A 23,558-nucleotide genomic window follows, 5' to 3' on the forward strand; every position below is an offset into this window, starting at 1 on the left:
TGTTTGGGCTCTGTGATGGGATTACTTATTACCCCCACGCCCCCTCAGGCTGGGCCAGCCATGTGTAGAATGTGTCAGCCCCGGACCCACTGAGGGTACAACAGGCAGAATGTAACAAGCCACTGCAACCTTCTTCGTCCCCAGGAGCCATTCTCCTGATTAGGGGCAGCGGTAGCGACACACCTGAAACACGGATGTGGTGCCCAAGATCACAAAGTTTGGTCATGTAGAATGAGGAAGTTGAGATTTGGGTCCAGGTCTCGTGGTTCCATGGTCCACCCTAGGGGGTTCTGCTCCAGCCTGTGCCCTTCGCAGCAGTGTTCATCCGTCGAGTCTTCGATCTGATAAAGAGCTCTTATGGGCACCACGGACACCCCCGCCATTACACGCACTAGACACTGAAGGACACAATCCATCCGTATCTACCATGTGTGTTTGAGTGCCCACAGAACACACTTGAAAGTCCCAAAAACTTAGCAACAGCCCACGCAGGATGTGCAACGAAGGGCAGTTGTGTGCTCTTGTTTCACATATCACTGTTAACAGATCACTTTAACCAGCTAGTTTAGGGGAGAGGAGTTGGCCTAAAGGCCAGGGCGCTCAACCTCGGACCTGGAGAATTGGGTTCGAGTCTCGGTAATGACTAGGGGTGGGCGGAATTTGCGAAATCCACTTTCGCAAATTATCGCGAAAATGTTCAAAATTATCGCAAACAGGCGGAAATATCGCGAAGATGCGGAAGTTTTTTCCCGCATGTTCGCGAGATTTTTTGCATGGTTGCGGGTCGCCAACTTACCCATGTGGTTGCTCGCGGGCGCGGCCATCTTGTTTTGAGTTGTCTCGCGGTGCATGATCGCGAGAAGAAATACGTGATCGCGCGACGCATGACGTCACTGCGGGCGCGAACTGTCGCGAGACAGTGCAAATGGCTAAAAACAATCCAACATCTCATGGAGAACGCAACCGGATCAAGAAAACTTGTCGGCGAACGCAGGGATTCAGGTAAGGCGATCGCGCGCGAGAATGTATTATTTTACAGCGCGAGCAAGAAACAAATTATTGCCAAGCTGCGGAAAGCGGAAATTTTGACATTTTCGTGCTCTCCGCGGAACGCGAAAATGTCAAATTATCGCAATTTCCGCGAACGGAACGAAATTTTTGCCCAGGCCTAGTAATGACGCCAAACATCCTGTGATTCTGGGCAAATCACTTAATGTCCCCGTGCCTAACAAAAAATGAATGTGTGTCCTCATGTAACGTAACTGGTGCTTAGTAAAGCGCTCTGATGCCTGATTGGATTCGGGTCAAGTTTGCGCTATATAAAACTGCAAAAAAAAAAAGTGAAGCAACCGAATACTACAAGTCCCAGAATGCACCGATTTTGTGACATGAAAGTCGATGTCTCAAGGCCTGGTGTCATGTCAGAAACTCTTCCAAACCTTAAAAAACAGGCAGCATACATGGCTCTGGGAGCTGCTGCTGGCAGCGGTGAGAGGGCGTCCGTGCAGTCACGCCTTCAAACAGCGGAGAGAGGGTGGAAAAGGGAAGGGGTGTTTAACAATAACCTGTCACAGGCAGGAGCCGCGGTATTAGCTTGAAGTCCCATGAAGAGGCCTAGCAACCGAGCCCCTGGTAGACAGGATGACAGATGGGGGAGGTGTATGCCCACAGGCTGGGGTATGCACCCCCCCAGCTCCGGGGAAAGGTAATGCAAAAACGTCTGTCTTCCCCACCAGCCTCTAATGGTGGGGCGCAAAGCCAAGAGCCGCCGCTTTCTTCTCGGCACCTTATTTATTTCACCACAACTTGAACAAAGCCAGATACAGTTAAAAAATGGAAAAGTCAAGTGTCCAGAGAGGCCTTTCCATCCTAAGAGGCTGATGGCTCAGTGGACTGTGGAACTGTGTGTGAGCCCATTGTTACAGCAGGGCCACTGTCTTTCATCCCCATGAGGCTGTTCAACTGAGCACCTTTGAGGTACAATAAACACATTTTACCTTATACAGCACCAAGAAACCCTCGGATGTGGACACACGTTAGAACAAGCATTTAAAATGCAATACGTCTCACCTTTGATTATTTGCTTTGCTAATGGTATTGTATAGCAAAGCAGATGGCTTTAACTTAATAAAAGGCAAGACCTATTGCATTTTTAATGCTTGTTAGATACACTTGGTGATAATATACGCTGAGCATATTATGTATATATTTATGAAATTAGACATGGAAATGAATAATATAAAAACATCATGTTTGTTGATGCTTGATATATTATCTACTGGCGGTCGCCAGTAGATAGTTATAGTTAGGACCGTGTTTCCATAGGAAATCTCAAAATTCTATTTTGAATAACTTTGGCGCCGGTTGACGAATCCTCGCGAAATTTTCAAAACTAATGGGGCGCTCCGTTCAGCTCCTACCCTGAAAGTCTCTGGGTGATTCGTCAAGCGGGGGCAGAGAAAAAGGGGGGGTCCCAAAACGCGTTTTCCCCATGCATTTTTCCATAGGACCTTTAGTCACAGCTACAGCCCGAACGGCTGAACAGAATTACGTGAAATTTGGCAGAGAGGTAGCCATAAGGTCAAGGAAGTGCCTTTTGCAGGTCTGGTGTAAATCTGTTCAGTATTTCCTGAGAAAATAGCATTTAAAAGCATATATATATCTATACGCGCGCAGGGTGCGCGCACCGTGCGAGCACCCTAACGTGCGCGAGCGTAATTCTGATTGGTGGTTACATGTCAGTCAACGTTCGAATCGGTCGAAATCAGGAAGTGTCGGCCGCCATTTTGTTTGTTTTCAGTGCGAGAGTGAAAAAGGAAGGTGGCGAACGTGAAAAGGGGGCAGGGTAGAGAGTTCCTGCCCCCTAGCCTTTGTCAGGGGGTCCCTGAAGGACCCCGAAGGCAAAAAAAAAAAATGTTTTTTTTTTAAAAAAATTGCGGGGGTGCGCGCACGGTGAAAAACACAACAAAAAAATATATATATATATTTTTTTTTTAAATCGCGAAATTTTTAATACGTAGTTTATTGTAAAATAAATATATAAAAAAAATAATAATACATAAATAAATTAGCATTTAAAAAATCGTACAAATTCACTGAAAAAACCATAGGTTTCACACACGTTATAGTTAGGAATTAGCATTTAAAAAACCTTGCAAATTCACTTAAAAAACCATAGGTTTCACACATGTTATAGTTAGGTGGATATTTCACTCGTAGAAAACCAATGAAATTCCCCCGTTATAGTTAGTTCAGATAACTATAACTCGCGCGACCGCCACTCTATCACAAGGATGATGTCATCAGTGATGTCATGAGTGATGCCACTGACCATGTCATGAGTGATGTAATATGTGACGTCATGAGCAGTGGATTGCGGGCGCGCGAGTTATAGTTATCTGAACTAACTATAACGGGGGAATTTCATTGGTTTTTTACGAGTGAAATATCCACCTAACTATAACATGTGTGAAACCTATGGTTTTTTAAGTGAATATATATATATATATATTACCTACTGGCGGTCGCCAGTAGGTAGTTATAGTTAGGACCACGTTTCCATAGGAAAACCTCAACATTCTATTTTGAATAACTTTGGCGCCGGTCGACGAATCCTCGCGAATTTCTCAAAATAGGTGGGGCGCTACTCTCCGCTCCTACCCTGAAAGTCTCGGGGGGGATCCGTCAAGCGGGGGCTGAGATAAAAGGGGGGTCCCAAAACGCGTTTTTCCCATGCATTTTTCCATAGGACCTTTAGAACGAGCTACAGCCCGAACGGCTGAACAGAATTACTCAAAATTTGGCAGAGAGGTAGTCCCTAGGTCAAGGAAGTGCCTTTTGTAGGTTTGGTGTAAATCTGTTCAGTAGATTCTGAGAAAATAGCCTTTAAATCAATATATATATCTGAGCCCGCTTACGGTACGCTTACCGTACGCTTACGGTAAGCGTACGGTGGCGTGCGCGAGCGCGATTCTGATTGGCTCTTAGATCTTAGTAAACATTCGAATCGGCCGAAACCAGGAAGCGGCGGCCGCCATTTTGTCTCTCGCACTGAGTGTTGTTTATCAAACATGATGGCCAAAAACATGTTACGGGGCTGTTTTGACAACTCCCTCCCACATAGTCATGTTGAGGGAGTCCACAAACATCCCCCAAGAGCAAAAACGTTTTTTTTTTTTTCGGCAATTTCGCGGGGTACGCTTACCGTACGCTTACCGTAAGCGTACGGTAAAAAAAAAAAAAAAAAAAAAAAAACACTATCCACACTTACCCCACCCCCTGTGCTTTTGGTGGACGAAGGGCACCAAATGTTCAGGGCTTATTGTAAGGGAAAAAAACACTATCCACACTTACCCCACCCCCTCTGCTTTTGGTGGCCGTAGGCCACCAAATGTACAGGGCTTATTATAAGGGAAAAAAACACTATCCACACTTACCCCACCCCCTGTGCTTTTGGTGGCCGAAGGCCCCCAAATGTTCAGGGCTTATTATAAGGGAAAAAAACACTATCCACACTTACCCCACCCCCTGTGCTTTTGGTGGCCGTAGGCCACCAAATGTACAGGGCTTATTATAAGGGAAAAAAACACTATCCACACTTACCCCACCCCCTGTGCTTTTGGTGGCCGTAGGCCACCAAATGTACAGGGCTTATTAATAGGTAAAAAAAACTAAATTTTGGCAACATGAAATTATAAAATCGAAATAAAAAAAACACTATGCACATTGACCCCACCCCCTGTGCTTTTGGTGGCCGAAGGCCACCAAATGTACAGGGCTTATTAAAGTTGATAAAAACCGTGCACGGAACGAACTGCGTTAAGTGGGCGCGCACGCCTCGAATGGCGTAAAGTAACTTAGCATTTAAAAAACCGTACAAATTCACTGAAAAAACCATAGGTTTCACACACGTTATAGTTAGGAATTAGCATTTAAAAAACCTTGCAAATTCACTGAAAAAACCATAGGTTTCACACATGTTATAGTTAGCGGAAATTTTACTGATAAAAAACCAGTGAAATTCCCCCGTTATAGTTAGTGCAGGCAACTATAACTCACGCGACCGCAATCTTCTGCTGATGACATATGTGTCTTTATGAAAAAAAAATATTTGTAATATATGTATAGCTAAAAATGTATGGAAGAAGACATGGGCAAATAAGTGTCTAAATACAGTATTAGCATCAGCAGAGGATTGCGGTCGCGTGAGTTATAGTTGCCTGCACTAACTATAACGGGGGAATTTCACTGGTTTTTTATCAGTAAAATTTCCGCTAACTATAACATGTGTGAAACCTATGGTTTTTTCAGTGAATATATATATATATATATATATATATATATATATATTCACTTAAAAAACCATAGGTTTCACACATGTTATAGTTAGCTGGACATTTCCCTCGTAAAAAACCAATGAAATTCCCCCGTTATAGTTAGTGCAGGCAACTATAACTCACGCGACCGCAATCTTCTGCTGATGACGTCAGATATTACATCACTGTATTTAGACACCTATTTACCCATGTCTTCTTCCATTAATCTTTAGCTATACATATATTACAAATATTTATTTTTCAGAAAGACACATATGTCATCAGTGATGTAATATCTGACGTCATCAGCAGAGGATTGCGGTCGCGTGAGTTATAGTTGCCTGCACTAACTATAACGGGGGAATTTCATTGGTTTTTTACGAGGGAAATGTCCAGCTAACTATAACATGTGTGAAACCTATGGTTTTTTAAGTGAATTTGCAAGGTTTTTTAAATGCTAATTCCTAACTATAACGTGTGTGAAACCTATGGTTTTTTAAGTGAATTTGTACGGTTTTTTAAATGCTAAGTTATGTATTTATTATTTTATTTTTTTCAGGTTTTTCACCGCGCGCGCGATGCGTTGTGCGTGCCGTGCACGTATGGTGCACGCACCTCGCGCTTTTTCGAAAAAAAAAAAATGTTTTTTTCACCCTTGGGGGTCCTTCAGTGACCCCCTGACAAAGGCTAGGGGGTCAGGAACTGTCCACCCTGCCCCCTTTTCACGTTCTCCACCTTTGTTTTTCACTGCCTCAGACTGCGAGAGACAAAATGGCAGCCGACACTTCCTGATTTCGACCGACTGGAATGTTTACTGTCATGTAACCACCAATCAGAATTACGCTCGCGCACGGCTGCGTGCGCGTACGGTATGCTTACCGTACGCGCACGGTGCGCGCCTATAGATATATATGTACTTTTAACTGCAATTTTCTCAGGAATTACTGAACAGATTGACTCCAGATATCCAAAAGGCACATCCCTGACCTGAGGACTACCTCTTTGCCAAATTTCAAGTAATTCTGTTCAGCCGTTCGGGCTGTACCTTGGACTAAAGGTCCCTATGGAAAAATGCATGGGGAAAACGCGTTTTGGGACCCCCCTTTTTTCTCAGCCCCCGCTTGACGAATCCCCCCAAGACTTTCAGGGTAGGAGCGGAGCGCCCCACCTATTTTAAAAAATTTGCGAGGATTCGTCAACCGGCGCCAAAGTTATTCAAAATAGAATTTTCAGATTTCCTATGGAAACACGGTCCTAACTATAACTATCTACTGGCGACCGCCAGTAGATAATATATATATTCACTGAAAAAACCATAGGTTTTACGGATGTTATAGTTTAGGAATTAGCAAAACGTTAGAAATTCACTGAAAAAACCATAGGTTTCAGGCACGTTATAGTTAGTTGGACATTTGACTCATATAAAACCATAGAAATTCGCCTGTTATAGTTAGTTGAGCTAACTATAACTCGTGCGCCTGCAATGCACTGCTGATGACGTCACATATTATATCACTCATGACATGGTCAGTGACATCACTCATGACATCACTGATGACTTCTCAAATGACATCACTGATGACATCACTGATGCCATCATCCAGTGAATGTGTGTTTCTGTACAGTTTAAATATTTTTCATATATATCTATGCCAAGGTCTATTCAAGAATAAGTCGATGTAAAAGTGCCTGAATACATTATTTAGTAGATGCATGACTGACTCTATAAGTCACTGATTGAATGTATGTTACTGAATGCATAGATTAGTGACTAGACTGTGTGAATGTCTCTCTTAGTCTCTCACTTGGTGTGTAAGCAGGTCCATGGCTTGGTGAGTAGCTACATCAGTGTGTATATGTGTTTTTCATTGATTGTATGAGTATCTGTATGGGAGTCTGACTGTCTATGTGGGTGTGTGGGTGGTGTCTGACTCTGTGCATACATGTCTGAATGGCCGATTCACTGGTTCTATAGATTCAAAAGTGCATCTCAGAAGGGCTGTATAGATAGCTGACAGTGTGAACAGGTGTGTTGATTAGTGAATTGATGTCTCAGTTGTATATATGTGAGTAACTATATATGTTTTTACACACTATATGTGAGTGTTGGGGTGTATTGACTACGTGAAAGACAGTGATTACAAGAGTGTCTACATACACGAATGTGTACATGTATTAGTGATTGTATAAGAGAGTAAGTATGTGATAGTATCTATATAAATAAGGTAAGTGATGTGTGTATAAATAAGGCAGGTGTTGTGTATATATCTGCATAGGTGAGTACATGGGTGTATGATTGATTTTTGGCATGACTGAATAGATGTGTGAGTAACTATGGATCAGTAGCACTGTGTAAATGTATATATACGTAAATGAGTGGATATTGTACTGATGTAATGATGAGTGACGCATGTATGAGTGACTCTATCAGTATATATCTGGTTCACAATATATAGATAGGAATCAGTGGATGGATATCTAGTATCTGGTATTGGTGTGTCTATGCTTTTCAAAACGGTAGTCTGTATTTTAGAGTGCGTCTATCAAAGGTTATATTACAGTGTGAAGAGGTGTGTCAGACTATCACGTGGATGATGTCATCAGTGATGTCATCAGTGATGTCATGAGTGATGTTATATGTGATGTCATCCTCAGTGCATTGCAGGCGCGCGAGTTATAGTTAGCTCAACTAACTATAACAGGCAAATTTCTCTGGTTTTATATGAGTCAAATGTCCAACTAACTATAACGTCCCTGAAACCTATGTTTTTTTCAGTGAATTTCTAAGGTTTTTTAAATGCTAATTCCTAACCATGACGTCTGTAAAACCTATGGTTTTTTTCAGTGAATTTCGAAAGTTTTTTTTAATGTTAATTTCATATTTCATATTTTAATATTTATAAAACCTATATTTTTTCAAATTGTTTTTTAATATTTTGCAACTCTATCATCCTTTTTTTAAACTTTACAAATTATGTAATCTTTTATATCTTCCCCACAAAATATGTATATCTTTTTTTTGGGGAGAAAACTAGAGTCCCGTACCGGTAGTCTACCAAGCTCGATCAACACGCGAATCCTATCCACCACATTTCGTATCCGACGGGTTTGTGACACCGCGTCCCGCGTAACAACATGTACATATGAGGTCGCACCAGCTGCTACTTTGGTATGCGACGAGTACGCACTACCAAGCCGCGCGTTACGTCATGTACGTATAGGGTCACGCCCGCTGCGTGTTGCGTATGCAACGAGCGTACGCTGCCATGCCCTGTCTTACCTCATAGACGTACGATGTCGTGCTGCATACGCCATTCCCTCATTTTGTTTTGTCTCAAAACTATATCTAAAAAACTTTAAAGTGTACTTGAGAGCAAGCGATAATTAAAAATATTTTAAACAGTTATATATTTCTAACTCTAATAAACTTATATTATAATAAATATATTTTCTCAAAATCACATCAGGTGCGGTCTCATTGCGCACTGGCTGCGCGATTGCCATGTAACCATAAAAAAAAAGCATTTCATTAGTTCATAACATTTCCCATTGTAACAGTTCGAAAACGCCACCCATTTTAGTCAATATCTGTACTGCATTTCATGATACACACCTCTTCTGCTTAGAGAGCTTTGTTCAAAACATTTTGCAATATACACATATCTTACACTAAACACAGCATGCAACCAATTTCCATCAATATTCATGCTCTGTAAAGTAGCCTTCCACCTATGATACCCATACACCTAAAAGTTACAATACCGAAATTTTCTCCAATACCACATGTAACATGGTTCAATACGCTGTCCACAACACAACGTACTATAGTACGGCCAAGAGACAGTAACATGCATAGATAATGAACACACGGACACAGATAGTGGAAGTGGATACGGGCACATACGCTTGACTCCTTTTTATTACCATGGTGACCTATCCAGTGACATCTGTGCTGGATGTGTGTGTGGTAAGTCTAAACCAGCCTTCAGACAATGGTTGCTGCTAGCATCAACTACAAGAGTAATCATTGGATCACACACAGAGATTCAATATTAAAAGAATCAATAATTTATGCTGCAGTAAGGCAGGGACAGTAGATGTGAAATAATGCAGAAATAATTCCATCGTAAAAGAACAACAACTTGTGGTATACTGACACACAATCAATAGATCTGAAATAATACACAAAAAGATTCTATCATAAACGCTCCATCAGTTCTAGTGCACTAACATACCCACATCAAAAGCATTCAGCATGTGCACAGCCACCGATAATGCGTGCTGTAGACAGCCCGTACTAGGAGCAATATCTGTTGCCATCAACACTGCATCATCTGCAATACCGACTCAATCTGAATTAGTAACACTGCTGTCTGCAGTGTAGGCCATAGAGAGCGGTCTCAAAGGACCCACAGAAACGTAAAGTGACTTCACCTACCCAGTTTGTCGTCAGCAAAGCAACAAAAAAGAGTGTGCAAAGCCTGCAATGATACATATGCATGGTGCAGACAGTACACACTGGAGCAATGTCTTTTCCTACAGGACTACCTCATCTACAATAGCGACTCAATCTCAATTGTGAACACTGCTGTCTGCATTGTAGGCCAGAGTGAGCGGTCACAAGGGCCCACAGCTACATGGCATTCACTTGAGCTCTACAGTTTGCAATACACAAACTAAACAAAAACGTGTGCAGTGCAATGATGCATATGAGTGGTGCAGACAGAGCACACTGGAGCAATATCTTTTCCTACAGGACTGCATCATCTACAATACCGACTCAATGTCAAATGTGGACACAGAAGTCTGCAGTATAGGCCAGAGAGAGCGTTCGGCAAGGGCCCACAGCCACGTGGCATTGACTTGACCTCTACAGTTTGCAATACACGAAGCAAAAAAACCGTGTATAGAGCCTACAATGATGCGTATGAGTGCTGCAGACAGAGCACACTGAAGCAATGTCTTTTCCTACAGGACTACCTAATCTACAATAGCGACTACATCTGAATTCTGAACACTGCTGTCTGCAGTGTAGGCCAGAGAGAGCAGTCAGCAAGAACCCAAAGCCACCTGGCATTCACTTGAGCTCTACATTTTGCAATACGCGAAGAATAAAAACGTATGCAGATCCTACAATCATGCATATCAGTGGTGCAGACAGAACGCACTGGAGAAATGTCTTTTCCTACAGGACTGCATCATCTATATTACCGACTCAATGTCAAATGTGGACACTGAAGTCTGCAGTATAGGCCAGAGAGAGCGTTCAGCAAGGGCCCACAGTTACGTAGCATTGACTTGAGCTCTACAGTTTGCAATACACGAAGCAAAGAAAACGTGTGCGGAGGCTGCAATGATGCGTATGAGTGGTGCAGAAAGAGCACACTACAGCAATCTCTTCTCTTACAGGACTGCATCATGTACAATAGCAACTCGATCTGAATCGTGAACACTACTGTCTGCATTGTTAATTAAAAGCAGTACTCACACACACAACCATCAATACTTTTTCTCACTCCCTCTTTACAAAATAAAACATAAATTACAGAGAACTCTACAATTAATAAATCAAAACAATTCAAATTGGGATTTCATCTCTCCACAGTCTACACTATTCACTGTTCCTTTGGACTTCCAAGATAAATTTGGTCATTTCACTAAACCTATAACTGATATAAAAAAAACTTCTTGAAGCAAGTATACTAAAACAATATTGTGTATGTTTCAATAGACGTTCTAATTACTTAACTACTGGATTCTGTAATTAAACAATCACCACGCAATCTAAATTGTTAACCCTGCGAACTGCAGTCTACACCAAATCCAGTGGTCATTCACAACCACATACCATTGGATTTGGAAGCATGGAGTTGGTTGCACCTGATCAGAGGGGGTACACAAAAACCATCACAGACTTTAACTTATGACAGCCTCAATCATAGAATCAAGACCCCATTTCACTGTTTGAACCTGCTCTACTGCGGTGTATTCCAGCAATACCAGTCAACTAAGCCCAATAACCATGTGCAGCATTTAACTACAGAAGCACAGAATCTGATGCACCTCAACAGACGGAGTTGTGTGAAAAACCAGCAAGAGGTAATATTGGACATCGTCCATAGTGTGATCAAGACACCATTCCACTGTTGGTACCTAGAGTTGGTTGCGCCTCATCAGAAGCTATACACAAAAATCATCACATACTTTAACTTCTGACATCCTCAATCATAGAATTAAGACCTTGTTTGACTGTTCAAACATGCTGTACCGCTGTGTACTCCAGCAACTGCAATAAACCATGCCTAATAATCATGTGCAGCAGTTAACTACAGAAGCACAGAGTCTAATCCACCTCAACGGAAGGAGTTCTGTAAAAATTAAGCAGAATGTGATATCGGACATCTTCCATTGTGGAATCAAGAAAACATTCCACTGTTGCAACCCAGAGTTGGTTCACCAGCCGACTGGACTACGGCAATGCCCTCTACGCCGGAACCACAGCCAAACTTCAGAAAAGGCTCCAGCGCATTCAGAACGCCTCAGCACGACTCATCCTGGACATCCCCCGACACAGCCACATCTCCGGACACCTGAGAGACCTGCACTGGCTCCCAGTCAGCAAGAGAATCACGTTCCGACTCCTCACCCACGCACACAAAGCTCTCCACAACCAAGGCCCCAGATACCTCAACGACCGCCTTACCTTCTACACTCCCACACGCCAGCTGCGATCGACCAGCCACGCCCTCGCCGCCGTTCCCCGCATCCGAAGAGCCACAACGGGAGGAAGATCCTTCTCCTACCTGGCTGCCAAGACGTGGAACTCCCTCCCCATCCACCTCCGCTTGACCCAATACCACCTCTCCTTCAGGAAGCAACTCAAGACCTGGCTGTTCGAGCAGTAGCGGACCCCCCCCCCCCCAAGCGCCTTGAGACCCTCCGGGTGAGTAGCGCGCTATACAAATGCTTGATTGATTGATTGATTGATTGAAAGGGAGTACCTTCATCTCCACTCTCAGATGCAGTTCTAACATAATCCATTATGGCATCAAGACACCATTCCAATGTTGGGACCCACAGTTGGTTGCAGCTGGTCAAAGGGAGTACCTCCATCTCCACTCGCAGATGCAGTTCTAACATCGTCCATTGTGGGATCAAGACACCGTTCCACTGTTCGGACCTAGAGTTGGTTGCACCTGATCGGAGGGGCACCTTCATCTCCACTCTCAGATGCAGTTCTAACATCGTCCATTGTGATATCAAGACACCGTTCCACTGTTCGGACCTGCTGTACCACGGTGTACTCCACCGACTGCAGTCAGCCAACCTCTATAATCATGTGCAGCAGTTAGCTACGGAAGCACAGAGTCTGATGCACCTCAACGGAGGGAGTTCCCTGAAAACTCAGTAGCAGGTAATATCGGACATGGTCCATTCTGGGATCAAGACACTGTTCCACTGTTGGGACCCAGAATTGATTGCACCTGATCGGAAGGGGTACACCAAAATCATTCCAGACTTTAACTTCTGACATCCTCAATCATAGAATCAAGACCCCGTTTCATTGTTCGGACCTGCTGTACCGCGGTGTACTCCACCGACTGCAGTCAACAAATCCCAATAATCCTGTACAGCAGTTAGCTACGGAAGCACAGAGTGTGATGCACCTCAACGGAGGGAGTTCTCTGAAAACTCAGCAGCAGGTAATATCGGACATCGTCCATTATGGGATCAACACACCGTTCCACTGTTGGGACCTACAGTTGGTTGCAGCTGGTCGAAGCGAGTACCTTCATCTCCACTCTCAGATACAGTTCCAACATCGTCCACTATGGTATCAAAACACCGTTCCACTGTTGGGACAACTGTGTTAGTAGTATACAGAGCACTCCACACTCCTGGGCCTCAGGCTGGGCTCTGTGTGCCTGTGTCGCGGTAGCCAGCGTTAATCTCAGGAGCCTTCTGAGCTCGCAGACCTCAGCCCAGGACCTTCCGCCGGCACGCGGTCGGCTCTCTTTCACATACAGCGGTGTCAAAAGGTGAACTGTGGGGCATAGATGCATCACAGCGGCCATGGCGGTTTCTGAGTACCAGCAGGCTGACAGCATCATTCACGCACCCACCTTCGCTCACAGCGTCAGCCTCGTGGCGCTGTAAACTGCGCAGACCTAGCAGACACGTTCGCCAATCCGGAAGAGAACCACACCCAAAGAAAATTGCTTTTTTTTCATACCCTTACGCTACGGCGAGCCAGCCCACTTCCCTAAACATTTGGGGGGGGGGCACGTATGTGCTACCATTCCGTAATCTTCCCTACTGACTGTACTAACATGGTTGCGTCCACTGTCCACTTCACTCAATAGACCATCAGTGTATGTTGACATTTCTGTGCTCTGCATACTCAAGTCTGTCTGGCACATCCCCTCAAGAGTTTGCATTGTATACTTTTATAATCGAGAATTACTTGCCACCTTCGCACATACTTTGCTCCCATCTCTCTCCACATTCTGCATTGTGTGGCAGAGGTGCCCTGACATGTTTGCTTTGTGTACATGGCTAGCCACGGTTCCCACAGTACGTAGTGTCGTTGTGTCTGCTAGGTGTACATGTTGTTTGTCATGTTGTATGTGATTATATGAAGTAGCACGTTTATTCATGAGCAGTGGTTTCTCCCATTTACATATCGCTGTTTTAAAAAGCAAGTTTTTCTCACAGGTTAAAAGTGCGACCACAATAGCAGTCATTCATTACTATCCAAGAATGTCCAACTACACGGAGCTTCTGAGCTTACAGCCCCCAATCTTGCGTCCTTTCTTAAAAGGACGCCAACTCCCACAATCAGACCAACATTCACACAGCTTTCTAACGGCAGTTATCTGCTTCTCAATAACATGCACTCCTACGGAATGTGAGCTGGCATACCGTATGTCCTTACTGTTTCAAACCAAGTAACTTCCTGTGGCAATGTCTATTGCCACCCACACAAACTAACTCTCAAACTTCAACTTGGCCTTCAATCCCTACTTTGAAAACAGATTTCATTAAACAAACCAAACTGAAAGCGCTTTTGTTCACAATAGAAGTGTCTCTCACTTCTGCAAAAGAAATTTATCGACTGCAGATACCACGAACTTCAAGTAAAATACACTCCCTTTTAAATACGAACCTCCCATTAAACTTTGTGAATTGTTACACAATTTTCAACACATGTCACACTCAAGGTCTGGCACACTTTTTTATCATGGTCTCCTACAGCCTTCTAACACGCTTTCAAACTGTTCTTCTTTTAATACCAGACTACATTCAGACATTCTTTCGATCATCTCTGGAATAACAGGAACAGTGCTCATAATTCTCACCCTCTTTGCGGCCAATGGGATTTCTGCACAGCCGCGAAAGATCTCCTGCAATGTGCGACCTTTCACAACATCCCAGATTGCCTGCCCATTCAAATTACCGCTCCAACATTCGAGGAACATTACTGTCCCATAGAGGATATGAATTGGATCGCTTCGCTTTTCTCACACGATGGTATCGATAGCCTCTTGGAACATTACGCATCTCAAGCAGCTGAAGAACTTCTGGACTAGAATCTCCAAGACTTGTGAGAAACTCACATTATTCTTGAATGGATTTTTTTCCATCTTTTTTTACTTTTTCCTTTAAATTTATTATAATACACTTCAATCCTACTACTTTGATATAATAACTTTCTAAGTATACTCAGACATTTGAACTCTATCCTCATTATTCCCCCTTACGTCTCCAGTCTAACCAGGAATCGGTGATGTGTGGCCTGTGCAAATACGCTATTTACTTTCAAAATTAACCTAAACTCGACACCCATTTAGAAACCACGTCTATTCTTTGTGCATACACCTCTCTGCTTGCCTGTTATTCACAAAGCCCTTTCACACAGTTTTACTCAAAGTCAGCCTCTGCTCAGAACCTCATGATAAAAATGTAAAAAGACGACTTTTTAGGAACTTGTTGGCACAGTGTGGTAATCGTAAACTACCTTTATTTTCATTATACAATGTATTTATTCATGTCTAATAGCTATTCTGTAGGTCACTTAGAACTGTAGCATGTAATGTGCAATTCACTGATGCAGGAGCTTCGATTTGGCTACAGCAGAAGCAATTGGAGTTTGTCTAAGCTCGATGTCTTAGCTCTCTACACAAGAATGTTTTTTTGAAACAGCTGAAGACAATAATGTACGGTTTGACTACAAAGGTACCGAATGTGCTTCTCAGAAGCAAAATGTTTGTATTCATCCTCAAAGTTCCAATGTGGGTAGAACTAGTACCAATTCTGACACGCACCACATTGAAACTACTGTACAACAGATTGCTAACTATTCTACTGTTGTTAATTTTCTGTTACAAAAAAACACTGCCAAGGTACATAAAAAGTTTAATGACTACATTTTGCAATTTCTTTTTTATTTCTTTCCTTTCTTAAACAATACATGTACTAATCGTATCCTACATTTATTTATAGAATGTAGAGTGATTCAAGTGTAATAGCTATTGTTTATTTCACATGCAACTGTAACATGTAGTATACAATTCACCGATGCCGGAGCTTACGTTTGAATACAGCAGAAGTGGTTCAACTTTGCATCAGCTGGATACATTAGCTCTTGCACCAGTGGGTCCAATTATGGCACTGAAATAAAGACACTTTCTATATAATTTTTTAACTCCATCCCTTTATTACACACAACCACTTTCTTAGACAAAACTCATTTTACCATTTTCTTTCTCTGGCATTGCAACATTCTGCATTATATTCTCCACGATTATTCCTTTATTCCTGCTTCCTAAAACGCTACATTCCACTCTTCAGACCAATAGGGATGAGTAGTTTGTTTTACACTCCCTGTATAGAATAGATGCACACTAACACTACTTACACAGGTATGCTACAGCGGCCAGTATCCTACAGCACATCACTTCACAGCAATAAACTCACGACTTACATTCACAGTTTCATCCCTGAGTCTTCATACCGATACCACTAAGTACTTTGCTTCCCACTCCCGCTATACTCTAAAGCATACTAACACCACCTGCACAGATATGCTACAGCGCCCACTATGCTGCAGTGCCCAGAGCACATCACTTTACAGCACTCAGCTCACAGTTTAGACGCACAGTTTCATCCCAGACTGTACAGGCACCTCACCTCCGCACTATCTCACAGTGGGCAAAACAGCACTTTCACACCAGTAGGGATAAATAATTCGCTTCACACTCCCTCTATAGCACACCCTACCCACCCTACAAACCTCACAGCGCTCCTACCCTCCTCTTTCCCACTTTTTTCTCCCTTTTTTCCCCTTACTCGCTTCAATGGAATCACAAAATGGCGGCCAACACTTCCTAGTTGCAACCGCTCGCAGCCAATCACCAACAAGCTCATGCTTGTAACGCCTCAGCCAATCAGATGGCAGAATTCCCAAATATCTATATCTGAAAATTTTGATACTTCTCAAAAACTACTGAACGTATTTATACCAAATAAACAAAAGCGTGCTTTCTAGACCAAGACCCTTCTCCCTTCCAAATTTGGGGAAATTCCGTCCACCCATTCGACCTGTAGCCTTGTCTAAAGTTTCCTAAGGAAATTAACATTGAAAAAACACGTTTTGGGACCCCCCTGTTTTCTCAGCCCCCCTTCATGAATCACCCCCAAACTTTCAACATAGGAGCTGATCTCAACAAATAATTAGTTTTGAAAATTTCGCGAAGATTCGTCAATCGGCGCCAAAGTTATTGCGAATAGAATGTTGCCATTTTCCTATAGTAACTAGGTCCTAACTATAACTACCTACTGGCAACCGCCAGTAGGATATATATATATATATATATCATGTTGGTAAATATGCCTTTTTTGTCTTGATATGTTGTACGTATAAAAGAATCATAGTATGAACAACATTGTATGCCCAACCATATATGTTTACATATCTGTTTAACAACTATGTTTATATATATATTTTATGGTTTCTCTTAGTTTTAATTCAGTTATTGGTCCTGAAGACGGTGGGATAAAGGTCAAGAAGTCACTGAAATGCTGCGTCGACACAATAACCTTTTTTAGTACTTTGATTGAATACAGTTGTATTTTTTGTAATATTTGGACTAAACGTTTTAGATATTGTAGCCGGGTCTGGTGGCTCTGTGGACAAATGCTACAGCTGCTGGGGCCTGTGATTGACCCCATAATCACAGGTTCAAATTCCGGTGGGCCCACTCAGCCTTTCATCCATCTGAAGTCGATAAAATAAGTTCCATTGAATTGGGTAGCAATAAACATCTGTTATCAGCACCAAGATACCTACTGGTGAACGTGCGCTTTAGAAATACACATTATGTTATGTATCTAGTCCAATGAATGATTAATTACATTTTCAAATGTCAATAGTATTTTACGTATATTTTATAAAATATCTATGAGATTCTAAATACTGTTGTTGGAGCTTAATTGGTTACTTTTGATATCGTAGTTATATCTGTCGTTCTTAGGTTGATAATTAAGCATCCACTTAGTGAAATATTAGAGTTTAATAACAAGTCCAGTGGAAAAAAATGTGTTCTGATTCAACATGGCTAAAACACGTTACCTGTAACGCCCTGAACGTCTCAGGATCGTTTAACAGACACGATAATGAGGACGCAACCACTTGTGAAGGGTTAGTTATTTTAATGAAGGCAAAAATACTACAAAGAATAAACAAAAGTTATAGACACTGGAATCCTCCAGGCTAAGTACGTTACCAGCCCACAGCACGGATGGTCCTAACCGTCCTCTGCATACACGCCGATCCCGGCGTATGCCAACAGAGGGCAGAAATGAAATGGCCGACAATGCCAATCGGTAGGCTGTGAGGGGCGCGAAGAGTGTTGGGGAAAATCGAGGAGTCAGGGAAACACCCAGCCGGGGTCTCTACCTGAAGGGAGCAGCCGCTCAACCTCTTCCTCAGACTGCACCGGGACGCGGAGTCACCTCCTGGTGATGCGTCACCGATACCCCAATCTACAGCAAGAAGACTGAACCGAGAGCAGCCGCTCGATCGATCCTGTGGACTTCCGAGTCTGTAACGCGGCAAACACCTCCTGGTGTGCGTTACAGCTGGCAGTCCCTGTATCTCTGGTCGGGCTGGGAGTTACGACTCCAACCAGCAAAAGCGCCACTGCGCTTTGACTCAGCCGAGTCAAAAAAGCGAAGCTCAATGGTAGACCGGTAGAGCTTCCGGGTCCTTCACAGGTGACGATGGGACAAGACACGGCCCAGGGAGTAACGACTCGACCTACCTCCGTTCTTGCCTTACTGGAGCACCACTCCGGAACACTGCTCTTCACGAAGCAGGTACGTCGGTGTAAACACAATATCCGACAGCCTTGTACCTCCCGGTTCCTCCCTTTATAGGGCGTGTTTTCCTTGAGTTATGTAACAGCTCTCCTGTTTACATAAGGGCGTGTTTTCCTTGAGTTATGTAACAGCTCTCCTGTTTACATAAGGGCGTGTTTTCCTTGAGTTATGTAACAGCTCTCCTGTTTACATAAGGGCGTGTTTTCCTTGTGTTATGTAACAGCTCTCCTGTTTACATAACCTCTCAACCGCTAAGCATCCTGGGAGATGTAGTCCGTTTTCGCTGGTTACCGTTTTCCTCCCCTCGCATGACAGGAATTCTTGACATTACCAAAGCCAATAGCTCCTGCATACGCAAGACTTATTGGATTTGCCGATGCTTTTTCTTTATTATTTTTAAGAGATAGTTGTCTGATGGTGCACAAGTTCACTATCATCTCTTCCCTTCAACAGGGATGCAGTCATTCCACCGTTATGGGAATTCAAAACCATACTAGCTAAAACATGGGAAAGGCGACCCTCTTTGCAAAATTACTGAGAAGTAGCTTTTGTCTTGTATATTTTGCTGTGGGAACATGACAAAAACTAACAATGTTACTTTCTGTTTATTTTAATAGGTAATCAATGTGTGAAACACAGCAACTGAAATTCTGTTGAGTTTAATTGGATAGCACTGCCGGCCGATTAAGTAATGGAAAATGGGATATTATCAATTCTCTGTGACACGTAATCAATACTGTACCGCTTCTAACATACCAGACCGACAAAGGAAAACCAGAGAAAAGTGTTAAAGCATGGATCAAATAGAAAAGATTGTTATTCACAAATATCTCAAAACTTTTATTAAATCTAAGATGAGTTTAATTTAAAAAAAAATGTTGAAAAGCTTCACTCAGTGAGAGAATTTTATTCAACAAAAGAAGCCGTATTCCTGAAAAACTTTATCAATGCACTGAATGTGAAAATAGCTTCAAAGAAAGTGAAAGTGTGACAGGCATCTGTGAACTCACACAGACTATCCTATCAATGCTGCAAGTGTAAGAAGAGCTTCATCAAGGAAGGACTTGATACTAAACACGTAAGAACACGTTCCAAACTGGCAAGAAACTTTATCAGTGCACTGAAATGTGGAAAATGTACAGGCGCGAAACATTACCGATCTTCAGCGAGAAAGAGAGCATGAGCATTATCAATGCACAGATTAGGTGAGGGGGGTTCATCTGAAAGCCGTGCCCTTCACCAGAGAGCACTCTCAAAAGAAAACTCTCATCAGCTACCAGTACCTTGCAAATGAAAAAAAAATCCTACAAAGCATAATAGAAGACATACATGTGGGAAACCTGATTAATGTACTGAATGTGGGACACCATGCAATCTCTTAACATCTACCAAGGGACTGATACAGATAAGAAACCTATCCGCCAGACAGCCCAAACTGGTGAGAAACCGTATCTATATTCAGAACATGGGAAAAGGTTCAAAGTGAAAAGAAGTCTTACTCTTCACCAGAGATCACACTCGGGCAAGAAACTTTATCAGTGCTCAGAATGTGAGAAAGTTTTTAGTAAGCAAGATAATCTTACAATTCACGAGCGAGCACACACAGGCGAGAAACCCTATAAATGCATTGAATGTGGTAAACTGTTCATTAAGAAAGAATATCTTATTACACACAATCGATCACATACAGAGGATAAACCTTATCAGTGTTCAGAATGTAGGAAAAAGTTCAGGGCGAAAGCAAGTCTTATTGTTCACCAGAGAATACACACCGGCGAGAAACCTTATCAATGCACTGACTGTGGGGTTTATTTTAGTTATAAAAATAGTCTTATTACTCACCAGAGAACACACACAGGTGAGAACCCTTATCAGTGCACGGAATGTGGCAAAAGTTTTAATACAAAAAGTAATCTTACTATTCACCAGAGAATACATACTGGCGAGAAACCTTATCACTACACTGAATGTGAGATTAGCTTCTCTGATAAAGGATACCTTAAAAAACACCAGAGATTACATACAGGTGAGAAACCTTATCAGTGTACTGAATGTGGAGCACACTTCAGTCACTCACATATCTTAGCTAGCCACCTTAGAACTCATACAGGACAGACTCCATATCAGTGCACAGAATGTGGGAAAGGGTTCAATCAGAAGGGATCTCTTAATAGTCACCGGAGAACACACACAGGCGAAAAACCTTATGAGTGCTCTGAACGTGGTAAAAGGTGTATTAGAAAAGACATTCTTACTAAACACCAGAGAGTACATACTGGTGAGAAACCGTATCAGTGCCTTGATTGTGTGGCCAGCTTTTCTGCCAAAGGAAGCCTTACTAAGCACCAGAGAGCACATACAGGTGAGAAACCCTATCAGTGCACTGAATGTGGGGCAGGGTTCAGTCAATCTTCTGGTCTTACTAGTCACCTTAGAACTCATACAGGAGAGACTCCTTATCAGTGCACAGAATGTGGGGCAGGGTTCCGTCAATCTTCTGGTCTTACTAGTCACCTTAGAACTCATACAGGTGAGAAACCCTATCAGTGCACTGAATGTGGGGCAGGGTTCAGTCAATCTTCTGGTCTTACTAGTCACCTTAGAACTCATACAGGACAGACTCCATATCAGTGCACAGAATGTGGGAAAGGGTTCAATCAGAAGGGATCTCTTAATAGTCACCGGAGAACACACACAGGCGAAAAACCTTATGAGTGCTCTGAATGTGGTAAAAGGTGTATTAGAAAAGACATTCTTACTAAACACCAGAGAGTACATACTGGTGAGAAACCGTATCAGTGCCTTGATTGTGTGGCTAGCTTTTCTGCCAAAGGAAGCCTTACTAAGCACCAGAGAACACATACAGGTGAGAAACCCTATCAGTGCACTGAATGTGGGGCAGGGTTCAGTCAATCTTCTGGTCTTACTAGTCACCTTAGAACTCATACAGGAGAGACTCCTTATCAGTGCACAGAATGTGGGGCAGGGTTCCGTCAATCTTCTGGTCTTACTTGTCACCTTAGAACTCATACAGGTGAGAAACCCTATCAGTGCACTGAATGTGGGGCAGGGTTCAGTCAATCTTCTGGTCTTACTAGTCACCTTAGAACTCATACAGGAGAGACTCCTTATCAGTGCACAGAATGTGGGAAAGGGTTAAGTAGTAAAGCAAGTCTTACCATGCACCGTAAAAGAGACTCATGCAAGAATCCTTAACCAATGCTCAGATTGTGGCAAAAGCTTCACTAATACAGGTAGTCTAGAATTCACCAAAACGTACAAACAAATGAGAAGTCTTAATTAATGCTCAGCGTGTGAGACCGGCTTCATTGTGAAAGCACGGGTTGCTAGACATCGAAGGACACATGGGAAAGAAAAATATACAAATTCCTCTACTTTCAGTACTGAGCTGAGAACTGTCATTATTGAAAACGCTATCATTTATAAACTTTACAAAAGATATCAAATCATTGTTTACAAAATTGTTGCAGTTTATATCTCAATACTAACAAAAATGTAAATTAGCAGGTAGAAGAATGCGTAGAAAATGGTTGTATGTTTTGTGAGGCAAACTGTGTGAGATTTTCGAGTTATTGATAGCGGAAGGCATGATTTGGAAACTTGGATGAAATACCTAAAAGTAATTAGAAAACTGATTAAAATCCTTAAACAGATCTAATAAACTTGATCTATTATTATATTTTAAGCCGGCATGTTTTTGGCAAAGAGCATAATTTTAAATTCACGTTTGAAAGGGGCAGTTTAGATGATGATTTTAGATCATTTCAAATAAGAAGGAGGCGATAACTCTGAAATTGAGCAGCGATTATTAAGTGTACTTTTAAAGGAAATGTCATATATTGAAATTTGCAAAAATATGATTTTAATGATATTTATGCAGTAAAATCATTTACACCCAAGTCCAAGCAAAGTTTATTGTTTTGAACCACACCAATGTTTTTGTCTGGGTTATTTCTTGTGAACCACTTCGCAATTTTGTTTGGGTTCAAAGACTAGTTGCGAGTCCTGATTTTCTAAAAAAATTATGGATCACCATCATTTCTAATTTTTTTTTTGTCTGCCTTTTTTCTGGTTTTGTTTAATTTATCAATTCCAATCATTAATATTGTGTCAGAATATTTATTTTCTATTGAAACTAACTCAGTAAATATAGAAGGAGTTCTGATTTACCAGTTCCCAAAATATACTATTATGAGAATTTACCTAACAATGAATACTCATTTGAGGAGAAAAAAGAGATCACCACATAGTCCAAAAACTACAACTTTTGGTATTCAGCTACTTATAACAGAATAACATTTGCTAGCATGACAAAAAGAAAAAGAACCACTATAGAAATACAAGCGATCCCAGCCACAGAGACCACACGTGAGGAAATAAGAGAGAATATCTCTGCCTTGCCGTGAATAATTACATTTAAACTCCCAGTTACAAGAAACTGCTTTTAGCGGCATTAACTAAAGCAAGTGTAATGAAACAAGAGAAGAAAAGATGTTTTTTTTTCCCTAAGGGCAATAGGCACAGGCTATTGACATATAGGTAAAATCCTGCTTTGAAAATAGGGAGCCAAGACAGCTGTGATATTCACTTCAGCAGTAGCAAAAACTGCAGGAGTACGTCTAGGGTGTAATAACAGTGAAAGATATCAGGAGGTACAAAAAAAAAAAATCATTTTAGATCAAGCAGCCTGGGACTTAATTATCTGCTATGAGATTTCGTATATGCCTGACAGTGTTGTCAACTAAATGTGTTTTCATTGTACCTTGAGTGCATGTATACCTGCCATCCTTTAAGTAAACGGTTTGTTTCCAATATACCGATTCTTCATGAAAGTGATATTTG

The 23,558-nt window shown here is 42.1% G+C and overlaps 1 long non-coding RNA gene and 1 pseudogene across 1 annotated transcript in view; both read left to right on the forward strand.

Annotated features, from left to right (window-relative positions):
- Window positions 1-22,378, forward strand: part of LOC146813523 (uncharacterized) — a 61,903-nt gene extending 39,525 nt beyond the window's left edge. Inside the window, exon 4 of the long non-coding RNA XR_014966995.1 lies at window positions 19,313-22,378. This is a non-coding gene — a long non-coding RNA (uncharacterized LOC146813523). The remainder of the gene's footprint in view (window positions 1-19,312) is intronic.
- On the forward strand, window positions 20,052-21,999 carry LOC146813524 (uncharacterized; annotated as a pseudogene).
- Window positions 22,379-23,558: the final 1,180 nt, after the last annotated feature.

This window comes from Triturus cristatus, chromosome 7, assembly GCF_964204655.1.
Source record: "Triturus cristatus chromosome 7, aTriCri1.1, whole genome shotgun sequence".
In the NCBI taxonomy this organism is placed as follows: domain Eukaryota; kingdom Metazoa; phylum Chordata; class Amphibia; order Caudata; family Salamandridae; genus Triturus; species Triturus cristatus.